This window comes from Zingiber officinale, chromosome 4A (assembly GCF_018446385.1).
Source record: "Zingiber officinale cultivar Zhangliang chromosome 4A, Zo_v1.1, whole genome shotgun sequence".
NCBI lineage: Eukaryota > Viridiplantae > Streptophyta > Magnoliopsida > Zingiberales > Zingiberaceae > Zingiber > Zingiber officinale.
In genome coordinates, this window is record NC_055992.1 from 52,686,303 (window position 1) to 52,712,915 (window position 26,613).

The window sequence follows — 26,613 nt, forward strand, 5'->3', positions numbered from 1 at the left end:
CATTAAGGTTGAGCATGCTTTCATTAAATGCTCTGAATGATTGAATGCCACGTGGAGCACTGCCATCGGCGTACGGCGGCGGTGGCATGATGTTTTGATGTGATCGAAGCGATTCGAAATGGACGGCTCGATGCATGCTTTGATTCCCGTGACCTGGATCCAACGATGGAGGCCGCCCGGCCCTCACCCTATAAATTCTTCGTTTCCTTGTCTCTATCACTTGCCTCTGCGATTTCGACTACTGCCCCCTGCGCTTTGGAGCTCCGGCGATCCTGTTTCTGCTCTCCGACGCTCTCCAGCTCCTTTTCCTCGATCCCTTTCCCCGCAGCAAGGTTTTATATCTTTCCTTCCTCCTTTCCGGTGTTTCCTCCGCATTTCTTTCTCAGTTTCGGTCCTTGAAACTTCCCTTCGTTCGCTGTTGTTTTTCTCCTGCCTTTTTTGCCTTTTGACTCCTCCCGATCGGCCCATGGCTAGCTCTTCCAATCCCGAAGATCAGTCGCTCGGCCCATGGTACACCACCGTGCAGTCCCGATTCGAACAGCGGGACTTCGATATTTTAGCCAACAATTTTGAAATCCCAGAGGATTTTGAAATTCGCTTAGTTGGTCCCTCCGCTCGGCCTCACAGGCCGCCGCGCGGAGCTTTCTGTGTCTACCGAGACCAGTTTACCGCCGGTCTTCGTTTTCCTGTACACCCTTTCATCATAGATGTCTGTAACTTTTTCGGTGTGCTACTCGGCAGTTTAGTACCCAATACCTTCCGTCTCCTCTGCGGTGTTGTCGTTTTGTTTAAGATTCACAACATCCCCCTCCGACCGGAGGTCTTCTTTTATTTTTACTACCCCAAGCAAGCCGAGCCGGGCACCTTCATGTTCCAAGCTCGGCCCGGTTTGGTCTTTTTCAACAAACTTCCTACTTCCAATAAACATTGGAAGGATTATTTTTTCTACATCCGTATGCCCAATCAGGCAAACTTCCCGACCCAGTGGTAGGTCAGTCTGCCTCCCACTCCCGAGTTGAAGAAGTTCAAGACCCGACCGGACTACCTCCATGCTGCAAATATACTGGCCGGTCTGCGACTCGACATCAACAAACTTCTCCACGAGGGAGTGATGTACATCTTCGGGCTGAGTCCTATACGGACTCCTCTTCCGGCTGGCTTCGGTAAGAACTTTGGTTGGGCATTTACTTTGATTGCTAACTGATTTCTTTTCCTTTCTTTGCAGCAGACATCGTTATGGATTCGGTCATGGCCAGTGTCTTGAAGAGAAAGGCGGCGGCCAGAGAAATGGAAGCTTTGGGTATCCAGCCGGTCGGATCCCACGAAGGAGAGAGCGGGACTCAGGCTGAGTCGACCGCTCCCGCTTCTCAACAAAACGTGGCCAGCGGAGCCACTCCTGGAGAACCAACTGCTCCCGAGGAAGGTTCCGCTCAGGAGGAGGAGCAACCTCTACAGAAGAGGTGCCGAGTGGAGACTCCCCTGCGGTCGGCGACCTCCGCGGTCCAACCATTCGAGCGGGTCACTACAACCGCACGAGGCAAGGCGCCAGTGACCGAAACCATCTCGTCCGACCGGACACCTTCTGAATGGGACGAGCCGGCCGCGCCAATGGAGGCTATCCCAATCAGCACCCTTCCGCCCGCTCGCCATTCTGTCTAGCGCTCGACCATTCATTCCCAGTTTTCTACGCCGGCTTCTGATCCTCTTCCGACCGCCGGTCGGACGACCCCTGGTCATGGCCGCACGATTCGGGTCACTCTTCATCTCCCGACTGAAGAGCCCTTAGCTGAGATGTGGGCCGATGCTCGGGCCCGCACTGCGATGATACCCATCGGAAATTTGGCTAACAGCCATATGCAGCAGGCCACTGGGGTAAGTTTGTAATCTACCAACTTTGGTGTTCATTATTTCCGATCGGCCTTTAATAACTATAATTTTCTTTTGCCAGAGATGGGTGGAGGAAATTGCGGTTTCCAACCGCTTGGCCTTGGTGGATGAAGAGCTGCGACAACTGAAGGCCGCAGTTGGTCCGTCCGGCCTTGGGCCCTTCTTATTCGGCGGCACAAAGGTGAAGAAAGCTCAAACTGCTGATGGCGAGCGAAGAAGCGGTGACCGGGCCCATGCCTTGGCGAGTCGGCAAAGTCAAGTCGCTTGACACGAAAATAGCCCAGCCACCACTCGGAAGAATCTGACTATCTCCGATCCGGAGAAAGCGTTGAGGCTTGGGGCCTAGAGCTAAAGATAAAGGTGTGAGCGGCTCGTAGGGAGAAGGCGGGCTGCTCGTGGCTGAAAATCTTAAGAATGAGCAGGCCCTCACGGCTCCGGCGGCTTTCAAAGAATATCGGGATGCGGGCGGGCCGAGTCGCCGCTCTGACGAGCTACATCCGATCGCCGAATTCTCGGAGAAGATCTGCGAGCGGATGTACACAGCCATGACTGCCACTATGACCTATCTGAAGTCGAAGGGCCTTCTTCCGGAGTCCACCAATATTCCGGCCGGCGACCAGGTGGCGCTCCTAGATACCATCCCCAAGACCCTCTACGATTATATCGAGTAATTTTTGTAATTTGGCCGCTCGGCTAAATATGATCCCTTTTGTACTTAGGCCGCCCGGCCTGAGATTTTATTTTTAATGCAATGCTTTCCTTTCGCGCACTCCATCTTTTTGCATTGTCCTTTTGCTAATTAATATGTGTGTTGCCCGCTCGCCTATTATCACACCTCTGGCATTCGAAAGGCATTTTTGCGAAGTACTGGGCGATGCCCTTCCGCTCGGGCAAACATTCCGGACGCGTAACATTCCGCTTTGCTAGCAAGGATCGCTCGCTATAAGCCGATAAGAACCTTTGGGGCCCTAGGCCGAACGGAACGTAGAGTCGGTCGAACGATATTTGCGGCGAACTTCTCGGACACTTGCAGTCTCCCCTTTTTTCTTTTTTTTTTCCCGCTCGGAATATTTATAGATGCCGGCTCGTCTCTCGATATTTAACGTCAGAGCTCGACGGTCTTCCGCTCGGAGGGTTTATAGACGCCGGCTCGTCTCTCGATATTTAACGTCGGAGCTCGACGGTCTTCCGCTCGGAGGGTTTATAGACGCCGGCTCGTCTCTCGATATTTAACGTCGGAGCTCGACGGTCTTCCGCTCGGAGGGTTTATAAACGCCGGCTCGTTGATGTAGCCTAAAATCGATATTAAATGTCACAAATCGGCTTATCAACTTAATAAAATTATTTTCCACTGGACCCCTTATTTCGATATTCTCGATATTAACGTCGGAGCTCGGCGGTCTTCCGCTCGGATTATTTATAGGCGCGGCTCGTCTCGATATTTAACGTCGGAGCTCGGCGGTCTTCCGCTCGGATTATTTATAGACGCCGGCTCGTCTCGATATTTAACGTCGGAGCTCTTCCGCTCGGCTGATTTATAGACGGCGGCTCGTCTCTCGATATTTAACGTCGGAGCTCGGCGGTCTTCCGCTCGGATTATTTATAGACGCCGGCTCGTCTCGATATTTAACGTCGGAGCTCGGCGGTCTTCCACTCGGATTATTTATAGACGGCGGCTCGTCTCTCGATATTTAACGTCGGAGCTCGGTCTTCCGCTTCGGATTTATAGACGCGGCTCGTCTCTCGATATTTAACGTCGGGCTCGGCGGTCTTCCGCTCGGATTATTTATAGGCGTCGGCTCGTCTCGATATTTAACGTCGGGCTCGCGGTCTTCCGCTCGGATTATTTATAGACGGCGGCTCGTCTCTCGATATTTAACGTCGGGCTCGGCGGTCTTCCGCTCGGATTATTTATAGACGCGGCTCGTCTCTCGATATTTAACGTCGGGCTCGATGGTCTTTCCGCTCGGATTATTTATAGGCGCGCTCGCCTCTCGATATTTAACGTCGAAGCTCGGCGGTCTTCCTTCGGATTATTTATAGACGCCGTCTCTCTCGATATTTAACGTCGGAGCTCGGCGGTCTTCCGCTCAGATTATTTATAGGCGCGGCTCGTCTCGATATTTAATATCGGACTCGGCGATCTGTCTGGCTAACTTCTACATCGGCATAACCCTTAGCCATCCTTTGAATTAATTTTGCTTCTGCATTACAAGTACATGGCACATATACAAAAAGGAATTACATTCGTGCACCTTTCATCCATCTCGATAAGGTGGAGATGATTTGCACTCCACGGTCGATCCGGTGCTTGGCTTCATCCTCAAATAATATGCGCCCGTGAGCTTTCAATAACTTTGAAGGGCCACACGGTGCCTCCAGTTTGCCGACGTCGCCGACCGGCTTGACTTTCTTCTAGACAAGATCGCCAACTTGGAATGATCGGGGGATTACACGGCGGTTGTAACTTTGTTTCATCCGTTGCCGGTACGCCATCAGCCGGACGGACGCCTTGGCTCTTTCTTCTTCGACCAGATCCAGCTCCATGTTCCTCCGCTCGGCATTGTCCTCATCGTAATGTTGGATCCTAGCGGATTCAACGCCGACTTCGACCGGGATGACCGCCTCGCCACCGTACACCAAATGGAATGGCGTGACACCCGTCCCTTCCTTCGGCGTAGTTCGGATGGCCCATAAGACGCCCGGCACTTCATCCGGCCAACTTCCTCCCAAATGGTCGAGCCGAGCGCACAGGATACGAAGAATTTCCCGATTGGCCACTTCGGCTTGACTGTTGCTTTGGGGATAAGCCACGGATGTGAAGTGTTGCTCGATGCCGTAACTTTTGCACCAATCCTCTAGCATCTTCCCTGTGAATTGCCGCCCATTATCTGAGACCAATCGGCGAGGGATGCCGAACCGACAGATGATGTGTTGCCAGATAAATTTTTTGACCATCTGTTCGGTGATCTTGGCTAGCGGCTCGGCCTCCACCCACTTGGAAAAATAATCCACCTCCACTAGCAAAAATTTTCGTTGCCCGGTCGCCATCGGAAATGGACCGACAATATCCATTCCCCATTGATCGAACAGACATGAAACGGTGGATGCCTTCATTTCCTCTGCCGGTCGGTGGAAGAAGTTGTGATACTTCTGGCACGAAAGGCACGTAGATACTTCCTGAGCGGCGTCTGCTTGTAAACTTGGCCAAAAGTACCCAGCCAAGAGGATCTTCTTGGTCAACGATCGTCCGCCCGGATGTCCTCCGCGCGATCCTTGATGTACCTCTTGGAGGATGTAAGCCGAGTCTTGCCTTCTTATAAAGCTGATCGCCGATGAGTGTGAACCGACTGGCCCTCCTTCTTAATAGTTGGGTTTCGTTCCGGTCGGACGGTGTGGCTCCCGAGCGGAGGAACTCTATGATGGGTGTCCGCCAGTCGCTTGGAAATGTGAGGCCTTCCATCCGATCGACGTGCGCCACCAACAGTACTTTTTCAATCGGCTGCTGAATGGCGACCGGCGTTATTGAACTCGCGAGCTTGGCTAACTCATCGGTTGCTTGATTTTCTGCTCTGGGGTATCTTTTGGACAATAACTTCTCTAAAATCAGCTTTGAGCTTCTCGAAGGCTTCAGCGTAGAGCTTGAGCCGAGCGCTATTGATTTCGAAGGTACCAGAGAGCTGCTGAGCGGCCAACTGCGAATCCAAGTGAAGAGTTACCCGACCGGCTCTCACATGCCAAGCTGCCTGCAAGCCAGCTCTGAGGGCCTCATACTCTGCTTCATTGTTGGTAGCTTTATAATCCAGCCGGACGGATAAGTACATCTTCTCTTCTTGGGGAGACAACAATAATACACCAATATCGCTCCCGAGCCGAGTGGATGATCCATCCACAAATATCTTCCACATGGCTTCGGGCTCCGACCTTTGTACTTCGGTAACGAAATCCGCCAAGGACTGCGCTTTGATTGCCGAGCGGGGCTGGTATTGGATGTCAAATTCACTTAACTCCGTCGTTCATTTGATGAGCGGCCCGGACACTTCTGGATTCAATAATACACGCCCGAGCGGGCTATTGGTTTTGACAATGATGGTATGCGCCAGGAAGTATGGGCGAAGGCACCGAGCGGCGAGGACCAGAGCAAAAGCCAGCTTCTCGAGCCTAGTGTAGCGAGATTCAACATCTTTTAAAATATGGCTAAGGAAATACACAGGCTCTTCTCCGCTCGCCATCACCAGTGCCGAGCCAATTGCCTGCTCGGTCGAGGATAGATAAATACAGAGCGGCTCGCCAATAGTCGGCTTGGTTAATATCGGGAGCGAATTCAGATATGCCTTTAAATCTTCGAACGCCCGGTCGCATTCTTCGTCCCAGTGAAATTTTGTAGCCTTGCGTAAGATCTTGAAAAACGGAAGGCTTCGGTCGGCGGTTTCGGAGATGAACCGGGACAGAGCGGTTATCCGACCGGTCAAACGCTGCACTTCTCTTGTATTCCTTGGAGGTGGCATATCTTGTAGAGCTTTCACCTTGCTAGGATTTGCTTCGATGCCCCGCTCTGTCACTATGTACCCCAGAAAGCACCCTCCTTTTGCTCCGAACAGGCACTTCTGGGGATTTAACTTGACTCCATATTTGCGCAGCGTTCGGAAGGTTTCCTCCATGTCCTTGAAGAGATCTGCCGATCGGACGGACTTAATGAGAATGTCGTCTACATAAACTTCCAGATTCCGTCCGATCTGCTCTCTGAACACTTTATTCATCAAGCGCTAATATGTGGCCCCCGCATTCTTCAATCCGAACGGCATTACATTATAGCAATAAGTGCCGTCGGCCGTCACGAAGCTGACCTTTTCTTGATCTTCACGGGCGAGCGGCACTTGGTGATAGCCCTGGTAAGCGTCGAGCATACAGATTAATTCACAGCCGGCCGTAGAGTCCACCAGCTGATCTATCCGAGGCAGAGGATAAAAGTCTTTCGGGCAAGCTTTGTTGAGATCCCGAAAATCTATGCATACTCTCCACTTGTCGCCCGGCTTGGAGGCTAATACTACGTTAGCCAACCAGCTCGGGAACTGTACCTCGCGGATATGGCCGACCTCCAAGAGTTTCTCCACCTCCGCTCGGATGATAGCATTATGCTCGGCGCTGAAATCTCTTTTTCTTTGCTTCACGGGCCGTGCGTCCGGTCGGACGTGTAGTTCATGCTGCGCTATACTTGGTGAAATTCCGGGCAGCTCATGTGTCGACCAGACGAAGGCATCATGATTTCTTCGGAGGCATTGGATCAATTCTTCTTTCTGCTTCTCTTCCAGATCGGACGCTATAAAGGTTGTGGCTTCCGATCGGGTTGGGTGAATCTGCACTTCCTCTTTTTCTTCATAAATTAAAGAGGGTGGCTTTTCGGTGATGGCGTTTACCTCGATCCGGGGCGCCTTCCGAGCAGAACAGGCCTCTGCTCGGACCATCTCGATGTAGCATCGCCGAGCTGCTAGCTGGTCTCCCCGTACTTCTCCTACTTTGTCCTCTACGGGGAACTTGATCCTCTGGTGAAAGGTTGAGACGACCGCTCGGGAATTGAGGCCGGTCGTCCCAAAATAACGTTGTGGGACGAGGGAGAATCGACCACCACAGTTTGTTGTCTGGTCCTCTGGCTCTTCTCCAGTGAGGTAGCTAGCGGATCTGTCCAGGCCGGTGAACCGTTACCAGTGAACCCATAGAGCGGAGTTGTCATGGGTAACAGCTCAGCTCGATCAATTTGCAACTGATCGAATGCTTTCTTGAAGATGATGTTGACCGAGCTTCCTGTATCTACAAAAACACGGTGGATAGTATAATTCGCTATTACCGCTTTGATGAGCAGAGCGTCGTCGTGGGGCACTTCAACTCCTTCCAAGTCCCCTGGCTCGAAGCTGATTTCCGGTCCGTTCGCCCGTTCTTGGCTGCATCCAACGGCATGGATTTGGAGCTGCCGGACGCTCGCCTTTCTAGCTCTGTTGGAGTCTCCTCCGGTCGGCCCGCCAGCAATAACGTTGATTTCGCCTCGGGAGGTATTGCTTTTATTTTCCTCTTCCCGAGCGGACGGTCGAGACCGTTCTCTGGACGCTCGGCGATTCTCCTGCCTTGGGGAGCGGTGCCGATCGGGAGTTTGTTGCTGTCGCCTATCGGCTCGCGTCTGATCGGCCTCTTGAATTCCCTGTCGCCTATCGACTGAGGGAGACCGTCGTCCGGCATTCCGGGGCACAGGATGAGCTACGAAGTGAAGACTTCGACAATCCCTTGTGTTGTGCGTATCCGTCCGGTGGAAGGAGCAGAACATCGGGGTCCATTTCGTCTTTGGCTTGGGCCGGGCGGCGGCTACCTCTTGCACGTTGGACCTGGCATGGGGGGATCGGATTGCTTCGGCCCTTGGTCCTCTGGGCGGCTGATGTGTGGCGTGTGGTTTCCGCTCGGCCAGAGGAGCTCTCTCGGTTGAAGTTTCTTTTTTCCTAGCCGCTTGTGCCTCTTCCACGTTGATGCATTCGTTCGCCCGGTGTAGCATGTGATCATAGTCTCGGGGCGGCTTTCGGATGAGCGATCGGAAGAAATCCCCATCCGCCAGGCCTTGCGTGAAGGCATTCATCATGGTTTCCGAGATGGCCGTTGGAATGTCCATCGCCACTTGGTTGAACCGCTGGATGTAAGCTCGAAGCGATTCCCGGGCTTCTTGCTTGATGGCGAACAGGCTCACGCTCGTTTTTTGATAGCGCCGACTACTTGCAAAATGATGGAGGAAAGCCGTTCGGAAGTCCTTGAAGCTTGTGATGGATCCGTCCGGCAACCTCCGGAACCACCGTTGAGCCGATCCCGAGAGAGTGGTAAGAAAAACTCGGCACTTTACTCCATCTGTGTATTGATGGAGGGTTGCCGTGTTATCAAACTTACCCAGATGATCATCTGGGTCGGTTGTCCCATTATACTCGCCGATCGTCGGAGGCACGTAATGCTTGGGCAGAGGGTCTCGTAAAATAGCCTCTGAAAATTGGCGATTGATCCGCTCGGGCGATGCATCCGCTCGGGGGGCTTTCCCCTTCCTGTCATCTCGTCTAGGCATTTCATCCGAAGAAGATCCCCTATCTCGGTGGGCTGCCACGGCTTCAGGGGTGCGGAATAGAGCCCGATGAAAGGCGACGGTGGCAGGTGGTGCTTCCGCTCGGCTGAAGTTGCTTGCTGCTCGGGCCGCTCGGCTGCTACCTTATGTTTTTGCTCCACCAGCTTGGCGGCCCTTATCTCGATCAGAGCGTCGAGTTCCTCAGTCGAAAGTGTCACCACGTGTTGTCGTCCAGCATTGTCCATTGTTTCCGTTCGGATGCAGGAGCGTTCATACAGACGGCGCCAAATTGATCCTGTCCGAATCGCCGAACCAAAGGACGCTGGGCACGTGGCGCTCTCCTAGCCGATGATGTAGGCCTCCGAAGCTCCGGCGATCCTGGACAGAAGTCGGGCCGGGCAGGGGTTCCCGGCGGCGACCCTCCGACGCTCAAGTCAGGCAAGCAAGTAGTGAAGAAGGTGGCTCCAAAGCTGGTAGAATGCGTACCTCCGGCGAAGAATGAGGGCCTTTATATAGGGCAGCGAAGAAGTGAGTGTACACTTACCGAGGTGTACACGTGTCCAGGGCCCATACTCCAGTAAGGACTTGTCAGTGAGCTTACCTGACCCATACTGCTACAGTCCTAGCATGTCCTCGATGGGACAGCGGAATCCCCTGTCACAAGATTTGGAGCATGGCCCACACATGAAACATACCTGCTATCAGGAAAAGACGTTCCTTGTCCTTTTCCCCTTTGCTCCAAATCCGGCTTCCGGGCGGACAGCTCCCTCAACATCCGGCCGGACATATGCGGTGGTTTACTTGGGGAGGTCCTCCCTCACGTGCTTTATGGGGACTATTAGCAGTGTTACCTTATGGCTTTGGCCGAGCGTGAGGGCCGCTCGGCCCACGACCTTTTCCACTGAGCACCCGAACCCTGATTTCGACAGGGCGCCTTTAACCATCAACCGAATATCGTCCGGTCGGCAAGCCGATCGGACCCCACCCCTCTCCGGGCGTTCGAATCCATCAGCCGGCCGGTTATCCGGTCGGACTCGGCCCTCCCCGAACGGACAACTGCCACCGTGGCTTCCACGTGGCGTTGACTCTACAGGGCGGGGTCCCCTGTTCTTACTACCGGATCACCAGATTTTGAAAAAACTAACAAACTTTGGAATTTTGAATATCATTTTTCCTAAGATTTTAAATGCAAACTGATTTAAAGACAAAATTTTCAAGAAAAGATAAGTCCTATTCTACTGAGCACATCCTTATTTGCCTTCTAAGTGAGCTGAACTCAAGTTCAGGTAAGGGCTTTGTGAAGATGTCAGCTAGGTTTGATTTTGACTCAACATAGTTGAGTACAATATCACCCTTAGCTACGTGATCTCTTACAAAATGGTGCTTCACTTCTATATGTTTAGTCCTTGAGTGATGAATTGGGTTTTTTGTTAGATTTATTGAACTTATATTATCAATTGAGATTTTTGTTTTCTGATATTCCAGTTGATAGTCTTTAAGGGTATGCATCATCCATAGCAACTGAGATGCGCATTCACCTAAGGCTATATATTCAACTTCAGTAGTAGATAAAGCAATACAGTGCTGCTTTCTACTTGACCAACTTACTAGGCATTGTCCTAGAAATTGATAGCTACAACTTGTGCTTTTTCTATCTAGCTTGCACCCGGCATAGTCTGAGTCAGAGTAGCCGGTTAGGTCAAGGGTGCCAGATCTGGGGTACCATAGTCCTACATTTAGGGTTCCCTTAACATACCTAAGGACTCTTTTAACAAGGGTTAAGTGAGACTCTTTTGCACAAGATTGGTATCGTGCACACATACTTACTACAAAAATAATGGCTAGTCGGCTCACAGTTAGGTACAGTAGACTTCCTATTGCACTTAGATAGTATTTCAAGTCTACTGGTTTACCTTCTAAGTCAGAGTCAATTTTAGCATTAGTAGCCATTGGTGCATTAATGATTTTTGAGTTCTCCATTCCAAATTTTCTAATTAATTCTTTAGCATATTTAGTTTGATAAATATAAATTCCATCTTTGGTTTGCTTAACTTGTAAACCTAAGAAGAAATTAAGTTCACCTACCATACTCATTTCAAATTCATTTTCCATTAGTTTGGTGAATTCTTTTAGAAATTTAGAGTTGGTTGATCTAAAGATAATATCGTCGACGTAAATTTGGCTTATAAAAATGTCATTTTCTAAGGTTTTTATGAAAAGGGTTGGATCTATTTGACCTTGGTTGAATCCTTTTGATATTAGATAATTGGACAGACATTCATACCAAGCCCTAGGTGCTTGTTTTAGTCCGTATAGGGCCTTTTTTAGTCTAAAGACATAATTTGGTTGGTCTAAGTCCTCAAATCCTGGGGGTTGACCTACATATACGTCTTCTTTAATAAATCCATTTAAAAATACAGATTTTACGTCCATTTGAAATAGCTTGAATCCCTTGTGTGCTGCATAGGCCAGCAACATCCTAATGGATTCAAGTCTTGCTACAGGGGCATAGGTCTCATCATAGTCTAACCCTTCTACTTGATTGAACCCTTTAGCTACTAACCTAGTTTTGTTTCTAACTATTTCACCTTGATCATTTAATTTGTTTCTAAAAACCCATTTAGTGTCAATTATGGTCTTATTAACGGGTTTGTGCACTAATTCCCAGACCTGATTTCTTCCAAATTGGGCCAATTCATCTTGCATTGCTAGGGTCCAATCTGGGTCTGGTAGGGATTCTTCTATAGTTTTGGGTTCAATATTTGAAATCAGGGCTATTTGGCTCTGGTTCCTATAAGATGACCTAGTTTTGACTCCTAAGGTTGAATCACCCAAAATTTGGTCAGATGGGTGACTTGTGCTTGTTCTTGTTGGTCTTATACCATTTGGGTTAGTGATTTGTTCTTCAGATTCAATAGGTTCAGGTTGAATTTCGTCATCTTCTCTATTTATTGAGTTAGCATTTTCTGTATTTTCATTTTCATTTATTGTGTTGGGTAAATTATTTTCTTCATCAAATACTATGTTTTTTGTTTCTTCTACTCTTAGGGTGTTTTTGTTATACACTCTATATGCCCTACTGGTTGTTGAATACCCTAGAAATATTTCTGGGGTTATTTTTGATGTAAATTTCCCTAAGTAGTCTTTAGTGTTCAAAATGAAGACTTTACACCCAAATATCTTTAAATAGTTTAAGTTTGGAATTTTGTTATAATAAATTTCATAGGGTGTTTTATTTTAAAATTTGTTAATTAAAATCCTATTTTGAATGTAACAGGCTGTATTAACTGCTTCAGCCCAGAATTGATTAGATAGTTTATATTCATTTAACATGATCCTAGCAGCTTCTTGTAGGATTCTATTTTTACGTTCTACTAGACCATTTTGTTGAGGGGTCCTAGGGAAAGAATATTCATATTTATACCCATTTATTTCACAAAATTCAGTAAAGTTGTGATTTTCAAATTCACCCCATGGTCACTTCTAATTCTTTTTATTTGAGTGTCTTTTTCCATTGCTGCTTTTTTGCGTCCTTTTGATTTGGGCAGTTGGCTTTTATGTGCTCCTTCTGATTATAGCCGTAGCATGTCACTTCGAATTTTACTTTTGACTTTGGTTGAGCTTCCTTGGATTTAATTGTTTTCTTGAGATCCTTCTTGGTGAAGCCTTTCTTTTTATTGTAGAGTTTCCTTACTAGGTTGATGAGCTCAGTCGTAAGTTCGTCGTCTTCATCGTCAGAGTCAGGTTCTTTTTCAGACTCTTGTTCGGTTCTGCACCTCGATCTCCGTTCACGCATTCTGCTAGTACCTGCAACGAGAGCTATACCCTTCTTGACCGGGCGTGCATTAGTCTGCTCATGCAATTCAAATTTAGAAAAAAGTTCATCTAATTTAATGGAGGATAAATCTTTAGAAACCTTGTAGGCATCTACCATGGATGCCCACAAGGCATTTCTCGGGAAGGCGTTTAAAGCATACCTCAATATGTCGTGGTTCTCCACTTTCTGTTCGATCGCGTGAAGCCCGTTGAGTAGATCTTGAATCCGGGAGTGGAGTTGACTAGCCATCTCATTTTCCTGCATTTTAATATTATATAATTTATTGAAAAGCAGATCTCGCTTACTTACCTTGGTTTCTGATGTACCCTCGTGTAGCTCGATTAGCTTTTCCCATAGCTCCTTTGCACTTGAGAACGGACTTACTCTGTTGAGTTCCTCCTTTGTCAGACCACACTGGAGTATGCAGGTAGCCTTTGCGTTTGCTTCTACTTTCTTTATCAGTGTTGCGTCCCAGTCCTCATATGGTAGTTGTTTGCCGGAACTGTTAGTTGGTAGTTGGAGCCCGGTTTTGGCAATCATCCAGACTTCAAAATGAGTCTGGAGATATACCTCCATCCGGACCTTCCAGTACCTGAAGTCATCTCTGGTGAAGAGCGGTGGTCGAGTGGTGCTATAACCTTCTTGAAGTGCCATTTTAAAACCTGCGCATAAAGACAGGGAATCTGTTCCAAGACTGGGTCTTGGATTAGTAGTACGAGATGTATCAAGAAAAAAATGAACTCGAGTGGTGTTGCACCAACTTCGAGAAAAAATCGATTCGAATGAGAAATAGATCGGAATATAGTAATTATACTAATTCTGATCGACTCCAAAAAACTGAAAATACCACAAAAAATTGCTTGATTGGTGGTTGCACCAAATCAAAGCTACCCCGCTCTGATACAAATTATAGGATCGAAAGCGCTAGAGGGGGGTGAATAGCGCTCGTGGCTATTTCACACGTTTCGGAATCGTAAGAAAAGTGTATCGAGTTAAAGCAGTGGAAAGATAAACGGAACAAGCACAAACACACAGAAGACAGAGGACACCAAGAATTTACTTGGTTCGGAGCCTAGGGCGACTCCTACTCCAAGGCCCGCGATCGTTGATCGCTTTCGGTGGGCAACAACTATAGTATCGAAAAGATGATTACAATTTGAATTACAGTTAAGTGCAAGTAAAAGAAAAACTATACCAATGAAATGAGAACAAAGAACTTTGGAGCTTTACTTCATTGGAGTAGCAGAGCGTTGTTGGAGTGTTTGTAGCAGCGCACGGAAGAGCACAGTGTTGTTTTGCTCGAGATTATTTGATCTTCGGCTGCTTTCGAGGCTCCTTTTTATAGGCTCTGTGAAGATGATCCAGATCCCCAAGTTTCGGGATCAGGCTTGACCCGAGGCAGATCAGTCGACCGATCCTTGTGTTCGGTCGACCGATCAGACAGTCTTCTCCCATCCGATCCGCTCGCTCCGCTTCGATCTGGTCAAGTCTCATCCTCGGTTCGGTCGACTGATCCCCTCGTTCGGTCGACTGATCAGCTCCTCTGACCTGATCAACTTGGCCTGATCCAGTCGCCGCTGATCCTTGGTTCGGTCGACCGATCCCAAGGTTTGGTCGACCGATCCTCTGGTCGAGCCTTGTCTAATCTCTGGAAGTTTGGTCTGCTGGCTTGGGGGTTCGGTCGACCGATCCCAATGTTTGGTCGACCGATCCCAGTCAGACCTAACCCTACATAAAAATATTAGTTTCCTGCAAAACAGAGTTAGTACACCAACGATAGTATATAGAAATAAATTTGACAGTCTCCAGACTGTCCGGGTCTGACTTCGGATTTCCGACCGGAAAAACCCTAGGTTGACTCGACGCCTACTGTTACCTATACGGGGAACGTGTCATCACCTACTCCTCTCAGGAGAGTTACCTGATGCCTGCTCGATCCTCCAGATCGACTGGACTTTTGCTCGGCACTCGATGCTTCCGGACTTTCTGCTGGAATCTTGCTTCCCGGCTCGTCCAGTCTTCCACTTGGTTCACGACACCAGGACTTTCCACCTAGGGCTACCACCCCCTAGGACTTTTTCCTGAAGCCCTTGACCCGCCAAGACTTTCCGCATAGGGTTACCGCCCCCTATGACCTAGGGTTACCACCCCCTAGGGTTTTTCACCTGCCTAACTGTAGCTAGGACTTTTTGCCTAAGTACCACTTAGGACTTTCCTGCAAGCTCCATTAACCTTGTTAGATAACAACATAACCTTAACTTTGAATACCTTTGCCATTATCAAAACAGCGGTTTGATCATTGTATGCTTCCTGCACCAACAGTTCCATCCTTCCACCACCCACACATCATGCATTGATCCTGCAGGTTCCAAGTAAGAAAGTACCTTTTCTTCATGTACTTAGTTACTGTTATGTTTAGTAAGAAATTCTTGTTAAGTTTTATCATGCTCATATGTGAAAGTAGTAATGATAGCAGGTAGGGATGATGAGTGGCTGGCGTATGTTTTCACTAGTTTTGACTTATGATATGTAGAATGGCTAGAGGAAGACCAGCTAGACAAATGAGGGTTAATGAACCTCAACCAGGGGAAAATGAGTCTGCACCACAGTCCAACCTTTTAGAAGTAGTAGCTCAACTTCAGAGACAAGTGGCTGAGCAACAGCAGGTTATTGCCTCTCTAACTACTAACCAGCAAGCTTCCCCTGTAGTCCCACCGAAAGTCAATATGGTAACACCTACTATAGCTGAAGCACCATCAGCTACCCCCGTAGCCCCAGCAAAGGTGGTGAGGCAAGAAGCATACCTGATCTAGTGGTAGAAACTGAAGCCAGAGAGTTTCTCTAGTACCAATGAACCATGGGATGCTCAGGCATAGTTTAAAACTTTGGAGAGTATAATGGAGCTACTGAACTGGTCGGAGGTAGAAAAGATTAAGTGTGCCTCCTTCTGCCTCACTGGTGATGCAAGAATGTGGTGGGAACGGGTCAAGGCAAAATGAAAAGTAGATCAAATGACCTGGTCTGACTTCGAGACTGAGTTCTTCGAAGAATTCCTCTATATGTGAGTCATAAATAAACATTATGACGAGTTTATGAAATTTTGACAAGGAGATTTATCAATGGACGAAGCTGTGAAGAAATTTAATAGGTTGTCTCGCCTATGCCCTGAGCTGGTCAGCACTGAACGAGAAAGGGTGAGGCTAATGCTCAAGATGCTGAGGCCAGAGATAGCTCTAAATGTAGCTGGCAGAATTAATAGACCGCATACTGCAGAAGAGCTGATTAGTAGTGCCCTGATCACAGAGCATTGTCAGAATAGTATCAAGCAACATAAGCCAATACTAATGGAGAACAAAGGTCAAGGGAGTTCTGACACTCAGAAATCCCATAGTCATGGGTCAACCTGGAAAGGGAACTCTAAGAGGAAGCAGTGGGGTAATAAGAAGGGAGGATCCGTAAACAAGCAAACTAAGTATGCCACATGTTCCATCTGCGGAAGGATGCACTCTGGAATCTGTCGCAAGGGCACGAGTGGCTGTTATACATGTGGTCAAGAGGGGCATATGGCCAAGAATTGCCCGACCAAGATCAATCTTCCTCCTGTACAACCTGTGCAATATGAAAGCAAGCAGGCATAGCTACACCAGATGCAGGACGCGTTGGAGGGTCCTCACATTAGTCAAGGTAGACTGGAAGCTCCACCAAGTTCTACAAATGCTCGAGTTTTCTCCCCTACCAGAGAGGAGGTAGCAAACGCCTCCACCGTTGTCACAGGTCAGATATGCATTTTTAATCAATATGCAACTGTGCTATTTGATACTGGGACAACCCATTCATTTGTCTCCATAGTATTTGCTGAAAGAATAGGTATACCCCCGGAAGTCCTAAGCGAACAATTCTTGATGACACTACCCTCAGGAGAGATAATGACATCTACACACTGGCTGCGAGCTGTGCCAATCAAAATTTCAGACAGAGAACTGTACAGTGATCTGATCTTGCGGAACATGTCTGATTACGATGTTATTTTTAGGATGGACTTCCTGAGCAAGTATGGTGCTTCCATCGAGTGCCATAAGCAAAGGGTTCTATTCCAACCTGAGGCAAAGTCTAAGTTTGAGTTCATCGGAGATTCGAAGAAGAAAACCTAGAAATTTTTATCAGCCATGAAGGCTAAAAACATGTTAACCGATGGATGTATCGGATTTCTAGCTCATGTGGTTAATACCCAGCAAGAAAGAGATCACGAGCTAGAGGAAGTTAGAGTTGTATGTGACTACCCAGAAGTATTTCCGAAAGGGTTGCCAGGGTTAGCTCCGGATAGGGAAATTGAATTTGAGATTGAACTCATTCCTAGTACCCATCCAATCTCAAAGGCACCCTACCGAATGACTCCGGCAGAATTGAAAGAGCTTCAGGGACAATTACAGGAGCTACTTGACAAGGGCTTCATTTTCCCTAGTCACTCACCCTGGGGAGCTCCGGTGTTGTTCGTAAAGAAGAAGGACAGGTCCATGAGAATGTGCATGGACAACCGAGCGCTGAATAAGGTGACAATCAAGAATCAGTATCCCTTGCCGAGAATTGATGACCTATTTGATCAGTTAAAGGGGGCTACAGTCTTTTCCAAGATAGACTTACGGTCAGGATATCATCAAGTAAAAGTGAAGGCTGATGATGTACTGAAGACAACATTTCGAACGAGGTATGAGCACTATGAGTTCGTAGTTATGCCTTTTGGAGTGACGAATGCTCCTGCTACATTTATGGACCTGATGAATAGAGTGTTCAAAGAGTATTTGGATAAGTTTGTGATCGTCTTCATGTTGGTGCAACCTTAGGTCAAGGTTGACCTGGTTGACCCGACTCGAGGTGACTTGACTCGAGTTGTATTTTGATGTTTGACTTGGGAAGATTGTCGGTGCAACCTTAGGTCAAGGTTGACCTAGTTGAGTTGCATGTTGATGTTTGACACTCGTGAGAGAGTTCTATTCTTGATGTGAGACAAGAATAGATGGTTGGGAGATTATTGGTGCAACCCTAGGTCAAAGTTGACCTGGTTGACCTGAAAAGTCCAAGTATGGAGACTTGGCACTGGAAAAGTCCAAGCAGGGAGCTTGGCACGCGAAAAGTCTAAGTATGGAGACTTGGCACTGGAGAAGTCCAAGCAGGGAGCTTGGCACGGGGAAAGTCCTAACTGGGATGTTAGGCAGTTGGAAAGTCCTGGTGAGTGAAGCCAGGCGGGGAAAGTCCTAACCGGATGTTAGGCATTGGAAAGTCCTGTAAGTGAAGTGGGAGAAAGTCCTAGCGGGATGTTGGCGGTGTGGAAATCTGGTGAGTGAAGCGGGCAAGGGAAAATCCAGATAGATCAAGGGTGATCGGACATCTGGTGTTGAGAAGTCCAAGTGAGTGAAGCTTGGCATATGGAGTCGGAGAGGGCTCGGTAGCTCGTTCTCCGAACTAGGTTAGAGAGGGCACTCTAAACCTAGGAGTTGGATCGGTCTGAGACCGATCCGGATCTCGATGTTTCCGATTGGCGGTGACCGATCAGATTCCACTCAGTAGCATACTTGTGGAGTTCTGATCGGTCCACGGATCGATCGGCGATGATCAGTGAAGAAAGCTCTGATCGGTCGAGGACCGATCGGTGTATCTGATCGGTCTCCACGACCGATCGGAGAGTCGATTCTCGTGAGAGAGCTGGGAGGCCGGATCGGTCCGGGACCGATCGAGAGCCCGATCGGTCCACGACCGATCGATGACGATCTACCTCTTCCCGATCGGTCCCGAGACCGATCGAGTTCTAGTTGCGCGGCTAGTTTCTTCGTCTTCTTCGCGGTATAAAGGGGTCGCTTTGCAGAGTTCTTCTTTCTTCTAGAACTTGTTCTTCTCAAGCTTCTGCTTCAACTGAGCTTTGATTGAGCTCGCCTCCGAAGCTTCGCGTGAGTTTCCAGTCGTCGACCAGCTGCTGCGTTTGGGTTGTGAAGTTGCTGCTTCACCTCCAGTCGACAAGAAAGCAAGCAATTGGTAGAGTGCTATTGTATTAATATTGTATTGCTTTTCTTACTGTTCTTGTACTCTTTGTTTGCTGTTGCAAACGTTTGTGGCGAGGTTTCTCCACCCACAAGGAGTATATTGTATTAGCCGGTTTTCCGGGGGCTCATCCACCGACGGATTGGTAGGCTTCGTCCACCTTACGGACACGCCGAGGAGTAGGAGTTCATCTCCGAACCTCGTTATATGGTTTGTCCTTCTTCTCCTGTTTTCTTTCTACGTTGTATTTCCGCTGCACTAACCTAATCATACGAAGAAACGGGAGAGATTGGGGTCGGCTATTCACACCCCGCTCTCTAGCCGTACGAAGAGATCCTAACAAGTGGTATCAGAGAGAAGGTTTGCTCTTCATCGGATTAACACCCGGGGAGCACGAGCTAGAGGATGTATCTACTCGGAGAAGATGTCACCATTCCACCCTTCTACGAATGCGGTGACTTCGCGTATTGGAAGGTAAGGATGAAGTACTTTCTTATGACTAACATAATGAATTGGTTTTGTGTACAAGAAGGTTTTTCTCCTCCGGTGGATAGGGAAGGAAAACCTCTTGAGAAGAAGGAGTGGACCAGAGAACAAATTCACAAATCCGAAATCAACGAAGAGGTAATGGGAATAATTGAATTTTCATTGCCTACTAACATCTTGTGTAAGATAGGTTACAACAATGCCAAGGAATTATGGGATAACTTGGCCAAGTACCATGAGGAGAGCTCCACTTCAAATCATGAAGAGGAGCCTAGTGAGCCAAGTAGCTCACATCATGGAGGGAGCGAATTGGGAGTTGAGGGCTACTCAACATCCAAGGAAGAAGAGGAGGAGAGTTCCTCTTGTTCAAGTTCGGAGCAAGAAGAAGAAGTTTCCACCTCCGGAAGGGTTGAAGAAGAAAGCTCATCTCCATCCACAACCCTAGGTAACTCAAACACTGTGATTTCAAGCAAATTACACATAATGTGTTTTGAGTGTAGGAAACATGGACATTACAAGAGCAAATGTCCAAAGAAGGTTAGGAAGACTCCACCGGCACCAAAGGTCAAGGAAGCCGGAGTCCCAACACGCAAAGGCAAGAAGCACGTGGTGTGCTTTCAATGCAAGCAACGGGGACACTATAGGAGCCAATGTCCGAAGGGGAGGAAACCTCACAAGGACAAGGGATGCACATCGATAGGGGGAGCTAAGGCAAACCCTAAGGTATCTTTTAAGGCTCATTCGTGCATTTCTAGTAGGATACATGCTAGTAATTTTATTGCATTAGTCAATAATGATAAGCATGTTAACACTAGAAATCAATACATGTGCTTAGGTGCTAAACATGTCAACCTAGATAGGGATACTACTAGGAATGCTAACCCTAGGATTAACACTTCTAAGGTTAAGGAAAACCTAGGTAGAAACCCTAAATCAACTAGACACATGCCTAGGAACACCTCAAGAAAGAATGACAAATCAAAACTTGAGGTATTAGAAGAGGAGAATCAAGTCTTGAGGTCAAGGCTTGATACCCTAGAAAATGCCCTTAAAAATTTAGAGAAGTCAACTCTAGGGCCTAAGGGTCAAAAGTCCCAGGACAAGAAAGGTTTGGGTGACAAATCTAAGTCCCAAGTGGTCAAGCCCACTTACCACAATGTTCCATTCGATTATGGAACAAAACCTAGGGCTAGGAAGACCATTACCAAGGTTACAAGGGGAGTCACCCCTATAGTTGACCTTGATGAGACCCAAATGACCAAGGCTTCAAAGCCTAAGAGGGTCATTAGGAGGGTTGCTAGGGAAGTCATCCCTAGTGAATATTTAGTGAACCCAATGAGCTCAAATAGGTATTGGGTTCCTAGGAGCATCTTCTCTACCCCATAAATGGGTTAGAGAGTGTCAACTCCAATAAGAAGGGTAGTTAACCCAACTTTGAGGAAATTGACACTCAAGGAGCATTTTCAAGGTTTTGTGAACCTTTGAAAATGAAATGGAATTATCATTTACTCCTTGGAAGAGTAAAATGTGCCATTATGGAAAAGAATGATTTTAATTGGCACAATTTGGGAAAATCTAGAGAACTCTCGAGGAAAAATGAAACATGCCAAGTTTTGAGGATAAATTTGATCTTTAAGTGGCATGAATTAATCTAGAGTTCAAGAAGTGTCAAAATTAGGATTTTGGCATTTTAGGGCAATCAAGGGTTCAATTTTAGGTTAGCAAAGTGGTTAAGGATACTTAGATAGGTAATCTAGGTATATTTATTTATGCTAAATCTTGCCATGATTGTTTGCCCTCACATGTCATGACATCATGTTTAGTTTTATTATCATTTGAAATGTCATGATAATGTTTAGGCTAGTTTACATGTCATGCTTTATTTAAGTTTTCAAACTTTATGCCATGACATCATGACATTGGCACATGTTTTTACTTATGATATCATTATATGCCATGTCATCATCTCTTGCATTATAATCAATGAAATTGATTTAAGGACAAACATATAATTTGATATTGAGATCAAATTGGTGTTTAGAAAATGCATGAGAACTTAGCCTAAGTTGACCTTAATCCATATCTCACATCAAATTGACTTGAATGTGGTTTGATACACCTTAGATGTGTGTGAGATATTAGGATCATGAGTTAGGATCAAGGTGCATAGTCCTTGTACCTAGATGACCCTAATTCAAGAAATTAAGGATCATAGGGAAAGCTTGTGTACAAGTCATGTACATCTAGCCCTAAGATTATGGTCCTAAATTCAAATGGTTTTAGAAGCATTTTAAAATTGATTTGAAAAACCTTGATGAAGCTTTCCTAGTGATAGCATTCATCATTGAACATTGTGATACAAAGTTGAGTTAAACTTGAACTATTTCAAAGTTTTTGAACTTTGTATCAAGATTGAAAAATGGAAACTATTTTCATAGAAAACTATTTTTCCTTGATAGTGTATGATATGAGGAATGTATCCTCAAGGTTTTATAATTTTTGAAATTTTCTGGAATTTTTAAAGGGTTTCTGAATTTCGGAAGAGGAAAATCAGAAATCTGTGTTTAGAGCCTTGATCGGTCTGCGGACCGATCCAGGGAAGCGTGGATCGGTCGGCAGACCGATCCAGTGCGATCAGTGAGGTGTGGATCGGTCACTGGACCGGTCCAGATGGACTCTGATCGGTCTGGGGACCGATCAGGGCGTGCCAACTTGCCTGATTTCAGTCTGTTGTCTGAAAGTTCAGCTAGAAGTTGGGTTTTGTGGATTTCTAAAGGTTTGGAACTCACAAAGACATTGTTGGTGCAATGGTCAAGGGGGAGTTTTACCTAATTGTCAAGGGGGAGTTGACTTTTAGGGGGAGTTTTTACTCCTTAAGACTTTTGAGGATTAGTGATATGGGATTATCACTAAGTTGATTGTTGAGTTTAGTATCAAGGGGGAAATTAAGAGTTTCAATGAAAGGTATGGGACTTTCATTAGGAAGAAACTCTTGACCTTGATACCCTCTTTTTTCTTTTTGATGTGTGTCAAAAAGGGGAGAGTGTTCATTGGAGAATTATTGGAGAACCCAAGTTAGGTTATTGGGTTAACCTAAGCTAGGGGAAGAATGTCAAGGAATGTTCGAGGAAGAACATTGGAATTCTTTTTGATGTGTGTCAAAAAGGGGGAGAATTATTGGAGAACCCAAGTTAGGTTATCGGGTTAACCTAAGCTAGGGGAAGAATGTCAAGGAATGTTCAAGGAAGAACATTGGAATTCTTTTTGATGTGTGTCAAAAAGGGGGAGAATTATTGGAGAACCCAAGTTAGGTTATCGGGTTAACCTAAGGGGAGAATGTCCAGAGAATGTTTAAGGAAAGAACATTGGACATTGGAAGATGGTTGGAAAACCTAAGTTAGGTTATCGGGTTAACCTAACTTGATTATGGGTTTTGTCAAACATCAAAAAGGGGGAGATTGTTGGTGCAACCTTAGGTCAAGGTTGACCTGGTTGACCTGACTCGAGGTGACTTGACTCGAGTTGTATTTTGATGTTTGACTTGGGAAGATTGTCGGTGCAACCTTAGGTCAAGGTTGACCTAGTTGAGTTGCATGTTGATGTTTGACACTCGTGAGAGAGTTCTATTCTTGATGTGAGACAAGAATAGATGGTTGGGAGATTATTGGTGCAACCCTAGGTCAAAGTTGACCTGGTTGACCTGAAAAGTCCAAGTATGGAGACTTGACACTGGAAAAGTCCAAGCAGGGAGCTTGGCACGCGAAAAGTCCAAGTATGGAGACTTGGCTTGGAGAAGTCAAGCGGGAGCTTGGCGGGAAAGTCCTAGCGGGATGTTAGGCGGTTGGAAAGTCTGGTGAGTGAAGCCGGTGGAAAAGTCCTAACTGGATGTTAGGCGGTTGGAAAGTCCAGTGAGTGAAGCCGGTAGTGGGAAAGTCCTAACTGGGATGTTAGGCGGTTGGAAAGTCCTGGTAAGTGAGCCAGGGAGAAAGTCCTAACGGGATGTTAGGCAAGGTAAATCCTGGTGAGTGAAGCGGGCAAGGGAAAATCCAGATAGATCAAGGGTGATCGGACATCCGTGTTGAGAAGTCCAAGTGAGTGAAGCTTGGCATATGGAGTCGGAGAGGGCTCGGTGGCTCGTTCTCCGAACTAGGTTAGAGAGGGCACTCTAAACCTAGGAGTTGGATCGGTCTGCAGCCGATCGGTGTCTCGATGTTTCTGATCGGTGGTGACCGATCGATTCCACTCAGTAGCATACTGTGGAGTTCTTGATCGGTCCACGGCCGATCGGCGACGATCAGTGAAGAAAAAGCTCTGATCGGTCAGGGACCAATCAGGTGTATGCGATCGGTCTCCATGACCGTCGGGAGAGAATCGATTCTCGTGAGAGGCTGGGAGGCGGGATCGGTGCGGGACCGATCGATCTGATCGGTCCACGGGCCGATCGGTGACGATCCACCTCTTCCACGATCGGTGCGGGCCGATCGAGTTCTAACGTTGCGATGCAGCGGCTAGTTTCTTCATTGTCTTCTTCGGTATAAAGGGGTGAGAAGTTCTTCTTTTCTTCTAGAACTTCTGTTCTTCTGCTGCTGAAGCTTCTGCTTCAACTGAGCTTTGATTGAGCTCGCCTCCGAAGCTTCGCGTGAGTTTCCAGTCGTCGACCAGCTGCTGCGTTTGGGTTGTGAAGTTGCTGCTTCACCTCCAGTCGACAAGAAAGCAAGCAATTGGTAGAGTGCTATTGTATTAATATTGTATTGCTTTTCTTACTGTTCTTGTACTCTTTGTTTGCTGTTGCAAACGTTTGTGGCGAGGTTTCTCCACCCACAAGGAGTATATTGTATTAGCCGGTTTTCCGGGGGCTCATCCACCGACGGATTGGTAGGCTTCGTCCACCTTACGGACACGCCGAGGAGTAGGAGTTCATCTCCGAACCTCGTTATATGGTTTGTCCTTCTTCTCCTGTTTTCTTTCTACGTTGTATTTCCGCTGCACTAACCTAATCGTAGGAAGAAACGGGAAAGATTGGGGTCGGCTATTCACACCCCCCTCTCTAGCCGTACGAAGAGATCCTAACACTTCATAGATGAAATTCTTATATACTCCAGAACTCTAGAAGAACATGTTGAACACCTGAAGATAGTATTACAGATTCTCCAACAGAGACAGTTGTACGCAAAGTTCTCTAAATGTGAGTTCTGGCTTGATCAAGTGTCCTTTCTGGGTCACATTATTTCTAAAGATGGGGTTATGGTAGATCCGACAAAAATAGAAGCTGTGAGTAACTGGAATAGACCCAAGAATGTTAGTGAAATCAGAAGTTTCCTTGGGTTAGCAGGCTACTATAGGAAATTTGTAGAGAACTTCTCAAGGATCGCCTCTCCATTGACAGTGCTTACCCGAAAGAATAGAAAATTTGCGTGGATAGAGGATTGTTAGAAGAGTTTCCTTGAACTAAAAAGGAGACTAACCAATGCTTCAATCCTGACTCTACCAGAAAATGGCGAGAGCTTTGATATATACAACGATGCTTCTAAACTAGGACTCGAACTGTACTAATGCAGAACGGCAAATTTATTGCCTATGCCTCGAGACAACTCAAATATTATGAGAAGAACTATCCCACTCATGACCTTGAGTTAGCAGCAGTAGTCTTCGCTCTCAAAGTCTGGAAGCATTACTTATACAGAGCTCAGTGCAAGATTTACACAGATCACCAGAGTCTGAAGTATTTCTTAACTCAGAAAGACCTTAATATGAGACAACGGAGATGGCTTGAGCTGGTCAAGGACTATGACTGTGAAATCCTCTACCATCCAGGGAAATCAAACAAAGTGAAAGATGCACTAAGTAGGAAATCTTGTGCTGCCTTACTGTCTATATCTGCTATGGCCTATCCCCTACAAAAAAAGAAATAGTAAAATTTGGGCTTGAAATTATTACCGGGCAACTCTCTATTGTGACACTAGTGTCAACCTTGCTTGATGATGTACAGAAAGGGCAGGAGGAAGATCCTATTATTCAGAAGATCAAGCAAGGAATACAGGAAGGAGAAAATGGAGAGTTTCAAGTATCAGACGGTGAGATACTATATTATGGTAATCATCTCTGTGTCTCTAATCAAGAAGAACTGCGAAGGAAAATTTTAGAAGAAGCCCATAGAACACCCTATGCAATGCATCCTGGTTCCATTAAGATGTACCAAGATTTAAAGGAACGCTTCTGGTGGTCTGGAATGAAGAGGGATGTTGCTAGATACATCAGTACCTGTTTGACATGTCAACGGGTTAAAGCAGAACATCAGAGACCAGGCAGAGTTTTGCAGCCTATCCAGATCCCAGAGTGAAAGTGGGAGGATATAGCTATGGATTTCATAGTAGGATTACCCAGAACTACGAACGGTTATGATGCTATCTGGGTAATAGTAGACAGATTGATCAAGTCTGCTCATTTCCTAGCAATTAGAACATCCTACTCTATTGAGCAGTTAGCACAAATATATGTTAAGGAGGTCGTCAGATTACATGGAGTGCCCAAAACCATAATTTCTGATAGAGATGGTCGTTTTACTTCACACTTCTGGGAGTGTGTTCAGAGATCTCTTGGCACTAGGTTACTGTAATGCCCCGCCTCCTACTAACTAAGCTGTAAGGCCAGGGGTTACATTATGCTGTTGCTAAACTATTCTTAATGTGCGAAAAGCTGAACTAATTTAAAATTTTGCTAACTAATATAATTTCTTCTGCTAATTGCTGTTAGGTCTGAAATTCATGTTTAAACTACATCTTGAATGTTGTTCCTATGCTAAAGGAGGTAATCTAGGCTTCACATATGATCAAGGCCGAAATAAGGGGTCTCCAGCTGTTATCAGGCCTCCTAATCGATCGTTGGATCGATTGGAGTGGTCTGATCGATCCACTAATCGATTCAGCTTGCTACTGTGAACGGGGTAAATTCTAGATCGATCGGCTGATCGATCCAAACTTGCCAATCGATCCAGTGATCGATTCTAAAGCTCTCTGTTCGCGAGAGCTAATTCCCCGATCGATCGGTTGATCGATCCATTAACTCTCTGTTCACGACGGAACGCTACCGGATCGATCGGCTGATCGATCCAGGAGCTTACTGTTCGCAGAACAAACTGCCCAATCGATCAACTGATCAATTGAGGAGCCTCCAATCGATCGGCTGATCGATTGGGGTTTCTGATTTCGTATCAGAAGTCTGATTTCAGCACTGTTTCGTGCTCAAATCACATATATCAACTCTATAAACAAAACAAAGCTACTAGACCTATCATTACTCATGG